We start from the raw sequence: 7,852 nt of genomic DNA on the forward strand, positions 1-7,852 counted from the left end.
ATACTTTAGCTTTATCTCCCATCCTGGCTTTCACATCTTGAAGTGATATAAATATTCTTTGTGGGATTCAGGAAACAAAAACAGTCACTCAGTAGAAATCATCTTTATCTCTTAAAGAGCCGCTGCTGTAAAACACATCACCAGCCTTTGCCATAGGGTATTTGGAAAAGCTATCATCAGCTAAACTCTCTCATGAGAAATTCCTCTTCCCGTTCAGATATTTTCTCTTCAAGGAACAGGTCTTTACCATTATGGGTTCCCCACATCCTCCAAAAATGCATAAAAGTATGGGTCTGAATATATATTTCATTTGCTCCAAAGTTGAGATAACTTTTTTCTACATGTTTTGATGACAGAATGTTTCAGTGCTAGTCATGAACTTAAATAAACAAACCTTTCACTAAAGAGACAGCAACCCAAATTTCTACAGTCTACATCTGTGAAGCATGACATTCTATTTTATGGTTTCCTAAAAGGATAATGGCTTGGCCATTTCTAGAGTGGATATGATTATATTTGCTGATTGGGTTTGTTAAAAATGCACTCAAATTTGACCTCTGCTAACATGAACATAAAGTACATTGCAGAGATTAATGATTCCAGATAGTCTACCCATTAGGACATTAAGAAACAGATCTGATTAAAAAGACATGTACTCTGTACCTTACAGGCAAACTCATTCATACTTCTTTGGATTAACCAAATGTTAAGGACTACAGACATTAAGCTCTTCTGGGCAGACAGCTTTCTCTTCTATTTCTCTATAGTAATAACAAGAACAATAAGGGCACAAAGGAAAGCTAAGTATCTAACCAGTATTTCTACATGGACTATTTTTGCTCCCTATTGATGTGCCAGGCACTTAGCTAGGCACTTTACACATTCCTCTTTTTAATTGGTTTGATGACTCTTATACCTATTATTAGTTTTTACATAAATGAGGAAACTTTGAGGCTTAGCTCTTTTAAAAAGGAAATCCCTAAAAGTTAGTAAGTGTTTATTGACATGGATTAGTAAGAGCAAAAGGGAATAACACTTAATTAGCACTTGCTATCTTCCAGACATTTAATAGAGATGGTTTCAATTGATGTTCAAAGCAATTCAGAAAAAAAGATATACTTATTTGACAGTCAAGTAACCTGAGTTTAGAGAGATTAAGTCAACCAAGATCACAAATGTAATAAATGGCAAAGATCAGATTCAAACCCTTGAGTCTTGACTCCAGAGCCCAGTGCTATTATGTAAATCTGTCTGCCAGTCAGGTACCAAGCCAGGTACAGTGGGCAATTAATAATCTCTACCTTCCAGTAGCTTATGATCTATGTTGGGAACCAATTTGTATACATGTGACTAACATTAGAAGGAAGACAGGGTCACTTACAGAATGTTCAAAATGTGTATTTGAGACTTTTGGAGAGAGATGTTTCTCCCCATTTATTTCCATTTTCAGGGAGACCAGGTGAAATAATGCTTCTGGCTCTCTCTACCTTCTTACATCTGATTGGTGAGCTTGGAAGGAAAAACTGGGCAAGTGCAGCCCAGGCCAGTAGGCTTTTTCTCTTCAGGATGTTACCTGCCCATAGAGAGCCTTATCATGCACCTCCATCCTTTGGTTTTTACCCACCATTGCCTATGAGTAGGCTGGTCTGGGTAAATTTAATCCTAAAGCTCAGAGTTTGTATGTTCACTTGCTCACAAATAACAGCCCCATTCTCCAAAGGTGATATTTTAGACTTATATCTGCTTAACTCTCTTGTCTTAAGGTCCTGAATTTGACATTAGAGGCACTAATTATTGGGTTCCCTTGATTCCAACAGAGACCATAAAAGTCACAGAAGCCACAAAAAAATAAGTTCAACATTTAATAAAGTAATTGGAAAAAGCTTCATGGAAATTGAGAACTCTAAATTGAACCTTGATAAATGAAGTGATATAGAGAAACACATGGTTTCTGCATTCTACAACATAGCAAAGCATAGCCCCTCATCAGAAAAAAAAGAACACGGCTCTGTGGTGGTACAGTCATGCTTTTAAATGTTGGCTCAGATATGACAGTTCTGTTATGCATGTCAGAAATGTGTCTCCCTTTCCTAATCTGTAAAATTAAATAATTCAGTCTTTCAAAAGAAATGCTGCATATACAGCATATTTTATATGCATATACAGCATATTTTATATTTAAAATAATGCACGTAAACATAAAAATGTATATTTTTATAGATACAAATAAACTTCCTAGATGAACAGTACCTCATGAACTATTCTCCTATTCCAACATAGCGTCCTTTTTATCATAAAATTTTTATTTTAGAAGAGTTTAACAATTACAAAACAATTTGCAGACATTGCTGAGTGTTCCCTGATACCCCTCACCTAGTTTCTCCCTATAAACATTTTACCTCACCATGACACACTTGTTCAAACTAAGAAATTGACATTGGTACATTGCTCTTAACTAAACTCCATGCTTTATTTGAATTTTTCTTTAATGTCATCTTTCTGTCCAAGGATCCAATCCAGGGTGCCATATTACATTTAGTTGTCATGTTTCTCCATTCTCCTCTAGTCTGTAGAAGTTTCTCAGTCTCTCCTTGGTTTTCATGACCTTGTTAGTCTTCCTTCTTTTGAAGAGTCAGTACATCATATCACAAGAGAGCTTGGAGTTAGACTAAGACATTCGTTATGATTCTGTCAAGTATGATTCATGTGACCAAAAAAAAAAAAAAAGTGATTTAACTCTTCTTGGCCTTCACTTCCTCAGCTGTGAAATAGGAACAATAATATTAGGTTGGTGCAAAAGTAATTGTGGTTTCTTGCCATTACTTTTAATGCCAAAAACCACAATTATTTTTACACCAACCTAATACCTACCATACAGAGTTGTTATAAGGATGCAAAACACTGAAATACTCTAGAGAAACTAAACTAATGGAATATATATAAAGAGAGAGAGAAGAGAGATTTATTATAATGAACAGGCTCATGCAAATATGGAGTCTGGCAAGTCCCAAGATGTGTAAGGTAAGTCAGCAAGCTGGAGACCCAGGGGAGCTTATCAGAATCAAGTCCCAGGAAGAGCCAAAGTTAAGTTCAAGTCTGAAGGCAAGAAAAAAAAAAAGCCAATGTCCCAGTTCAAAGACAGTCAGGCAGGGAGATTCCGCTATTACTTGGGGATGGGTCGTCTCTTTGTTCTATTCGGAACTTCAACTGATTGGACAAGGCCCACCCACATTGCAGAGGAATATCTGTTTCACTTAGCAGTTTGATTTAAATGTTAATTTTATCCAAAACACCCTCACAGAAATGCCCAGAATAATGTTTGATCAAATATCTATGCATGTTGTGGCCCAGTCAAGTTGACATGTAAAATTAACCATCACACTAAGCAAAAAGCCCCATGTCCACGGGGCATTCCAGAAACAGTAGCTATTATAATTATTATGTGTAGATGACTGTCAAAAGGCACTCAGGGGTTTTCTGTCCATGAATCCATCTGCAGTCATAGGAAGAAGACCTTGGACACTGTTGAACAGGCTGCCATTTTCAAAAAAGAGCATAAATCATCACTATGGGGGAAAAAACAAGGAAAGAACAACCCCTAAGTAAGCAAAATGTAAAAGATACCAAGAGTTAAGAGCCAGGGCTTGTGTCCTATCTGATCTCTCTGAAGGTGAGGAGGCAATGAATAGGGCTGCAGCTGACCTTTTCTGTCCACTGGCTGAGTGGTCCACGCACATTTCTGCTCCCTGAGTTTGTCTTCCTTATCTCTAAACCTCCCCTCCTCCACCTGGGTGCACTTTGAGCATTGTTGGTCACCTTTACGTAGCATCTATCGTGTCATACTGTATTTATTCTCTGCAGTTTGGTCACTTCTGTCACTATCCTTGGTCTCCACGCTAGCACAGGGCATTGTCATCTCTGATTTGAACCACATTAACCCACCCACATCTGTCTGTCTACTTCCAGTCTTGCCCCTTCTGATCTTTTCTTTATACTGCTAACAAAGTAATCCTCTCAAACTCTAAATATCATTTCCCAAGCCCTTACTACCGTTATGGTTTCCCACTGATCTTGACATAAAGAGCAGCATTCTTGGCAGGGCTTCGAAGCTTTCTTCAGGCTTGTCTTTATCTGCTGTTCTTATTCCTCCCTGAATCTCAGTCACACTGGCCTCCTTTCATCTCTTTCTGACTCCAGAATCTTTATCCAGTCTGTTCCCTCTGCCTGGAATATCTTTCCTGACCCATAATCTCTTGGCCAACTGATTTTCACTCATGCTTCAGGTCTTAGGCCAAGTGTCACTTCCTAAGAAAGCCTTTCTTGATCATTAAGACTAGGTGAGGGCCTTGTTTCTATCATAGATTTACCATAGCTTGTCATTTCAGAGGTGTATGTATTTGCATGAATATTTTAAAATGTCTTCATCATTTGTCTGTGGAGCCATGAGCAAAAGGGGTCCACATTTTATTACGGTATCTCTATCTGGCACCGTGCCTGTCACGTAGTAAATGCCAAATGAATATGTATTGAATGAATAAATGAATGAAAAAGTGAATGAACTAATCTCTTCCCTCCCCCTTGAATACTGGGGACCATGCCTTCATTATTATGTGCCTAGCACTTAGTGAAGTATCTGAAACTTAATGGGATGTTTCTATAAATGTGTATTAAAAGAAGGCACTTCCTAAGCAGTTGTACTGAGTGACCTTCAAGTTTCACCCAAACAATACATTTCTGTGACACCAAGTCTCTGGCTCCCACTTCTCTTGATAACAGGGAATTGTATATGTTATGTCATCACTCTGTAGCATCTATTCATGATTAAACCAAAACACAAAACTCTGGACGAAGCCTTTCCATTTTCAGTAGAGTAGAAAACACTTGCTGCATCTAAACTGTGTCCACCACCCTCCCCATCATTTGTCATTCTTGCTAATCAAGGACATATTTCTACTGACTTCAATGGGGCCTCTGGTGCTCTCTGAGCTACTAAGATAAGAGAGAGTCAGTGCTTGGATAGTTTGGAAAAAATGAGGACAGAGGGATTGTGAAATGTTAATTGAAATAAAGCATGTGCAAAGGGAGGTAGGGTCACACGTGGAAGGGACAGTCACTAGAGAGATTTTTGTCCTGGGGTATTTTATAGGTGGTGTGTTCATAGGCTATAATCGTCAGGGTGTAATCTTCTTTCCAGAAAGAACCCAGTCAGTACTGACATGGAGAAGTCAGCTGTTAGTCTTCTGATTTAATTCCCTTTTAATGCACCATGCTGGGGGAGAGCTTTCTCTAGAAATAAAACTGTCCCGTGCAAGAAGACGGAGAAAAAATTCAGAAATCCTGAGGACAAAGAGAATACTCCCTCATCCAGCTGATGATCTGAAAAACAGGGCAGCCTTTAAAAAATTGTTTTCACTTGGAAACTATGTCAACCCTGCCCAGTGTCTCTGCATAATTAAAACCTGCTGTTTGCATGGCTTTTCAAAGATTTTAAAGAGACTCTTACATATATTTTCTTCAGCAAATTCCCATAATACCATGATGCTGACATTACTACTCTCACTTAATCCAAATATTGTAAGAAATAGGCTAAGGGACTTGGCCAAACTTGGGTTGCTACTAAGTGGAAGAGATGGGAGTAGAACCCAAATATGCTGCTGTAAACCCCAATATTTTATTTTCTTTATTTTTCCCCTGTGACTCCACCTACACTGCTTGCCCATGATGTGATCATGTGACTGAATCAGATGTGCTCAGGAAAACCAGTGGTTCCTTCTAAGACCTCTAATTATGTTCTCGGAATGAATGAGAGTAACGTTCCTACATGAGTTGAGATCTGAGGACTAAGTGGGTGTCGAGGTTCACTTCTGAGAGCAATGCTGATCACATTCCCCTCCTTCATTCTTCCTGCCACTCTCTTCATTTCAGCCTCCTGAACGTGGCGTCAGGAAGTCTGAAAACATCTTCTAATTAGTCTTCCAGCGTCTGGTTTTGCCTCCCTGATCTCTGCCAACCCAGCCATGCCGTGTTGAGGCCATAGTGACATTTCTGAAATGCAAATTTGGATGGCATCATTTCTCATCTTAAAATTCTTTGTTGGTTTCTCATTACCTCCAAGATAAAGTGCAAACTCCTCAGCAGGGCAATTACGGTGTCCATAACTGGACAATTCCCTACATTTTTCCTTCATTTACTGCACTGACACTTACTGATGACCTGTGGATCTGGTGTATAGCAGTGAGGAAATGGACACAACGGGATCCTGTCCTCAAAGCCTTCCCAGTCTGGAAAAGGGTTTCCTATATCCTGGATTTTCTATTCTTGCAACCATGCAGTCTCTGTTGTCTCCTAGAATATCTTTTCTTTTCTGCAGAACCCCCGCGCAGCCCTAAAACTGCCAAACACCAGCCATCCCAATTTTCTGCATTGTGAATCCATCCTATAAGGTATACGTTAAGTTGTTATTTTCCAGACTCTGACAACCCTTTTACAACTCTCAAGAGGTTAGTGTGTTCCACTTACTTTACCTTCATTAGAGCATGCCTCACATTGTATAACAATTATTTGTGCAAATGTTGTGTCTCCAAAGCCACTGTGACCTCCTTGACGGTGGACATGCCACCTTCATCTCTTCCCAGTGCCTAGTACAGAGCAAGGCACCAGCTGCAAAATACTTAGCTCCTTAAGAACACAGCCTCGCTTTTTGCATCATGAATCAGGCATTGTTCTGGCTGCACTGGCTGCAAATCCGCCCCTCCCAACCTTCAAATTTTCTCTTCAGTCTTCTCTTGCCGTCTAACTCTTGGGGTTATGTTCCAGAACAATCTGTGGCCATCTGTCCTTCCTCATTCTTTGGAGGCAGTCTTTCCATGGAAGGGTGGCTTTGCTCTATGGAGTATCACTGGCACCCAGCCTACCACCAGGCCCACAGTTATTACTCAAGAACAGCTGTTGCTTTGGAAGACGACGAGGACTTCTTGTTAAAAACTACTGGGAGTACACAACTACTACCCTTCGTAACACAGATGCATTCCTTAATTTTTAAAACTTCTGTCAATTAGTAAAATGTAATTGTTTTTTATAAATTTTAACTAATATCTTCCACAGTACACTGAAGACGTCTTAGAACAGGAGTTATGTTTGCTGCATATTTATATTTTTAGCCTCTGGCAGACACTTTGTCTGTAGTTATTGCTCAAGAAAAATATTGTAAGAATGCATGAATAATAATAATGTACCATTTATTTACTGAGAGTATATTATATGCAGAGCAGTAAGTCAAATGCTTTGCATCTATATGTTCTCATTTAATCTGTAAAATAACCCTGTGAAGTAGTTATTATATTCTCTTTACAGATAAGAAACCTAAGGCTCAGAAAGCTTGAGTAAATTTGCCATGTTCACACATCTGGAAAGAGATACAGTTGAATTCCAAAATGGATCTATGACGCTGCAAATTTCCACGCTTTTATGTTCTATGTTGTGCTTAAGAGGCTGGGAGCTCCATGCATGAAAAATGGCCCAGACCCAGTTTCCCTGTTCTGGAGTCTACCACCAACTAATTCAGGTAGGGGTCAAACTGACCTGGTTTGTACAAGACTGGGGAGTTTTCTGGAATGGGGGGCTTTCAGTGCTAAAACAAGGAAAGTCCAAGGCATACATGGATAAGCTGGTCACCCCAAATTTAGGGCTAATATGATAGCACTAAAATGCTCAAGATAAAATTCATTTGATCACTTGCTTTATACCAAAGAAAGCGTAGTGTATAGTGTGTGTGTGTGTGTGTGTGTGTGTGTGTGTGTGTGTGTGTGTGTGTACAAGCACTTTATCATATTGTTAGGCGGAAATGGGACAT

This window comes from Symphalangus syndactylus, chromosome 7, assembly GCF_028878055.3.
Source record: "Symphalangus syndactylus isolate Jambi chromosome 7, NHGRI_mSymSyn1-v2.1_pri, whole genome shotgun sequence".
In the NCBI taxonomy this organism is placed as follows: Eukaryota; Metazoa; Chordata; class Mammalia; order Primates; family Hylobatidae; genus Symphalangus; species Symphalangus syndactylus.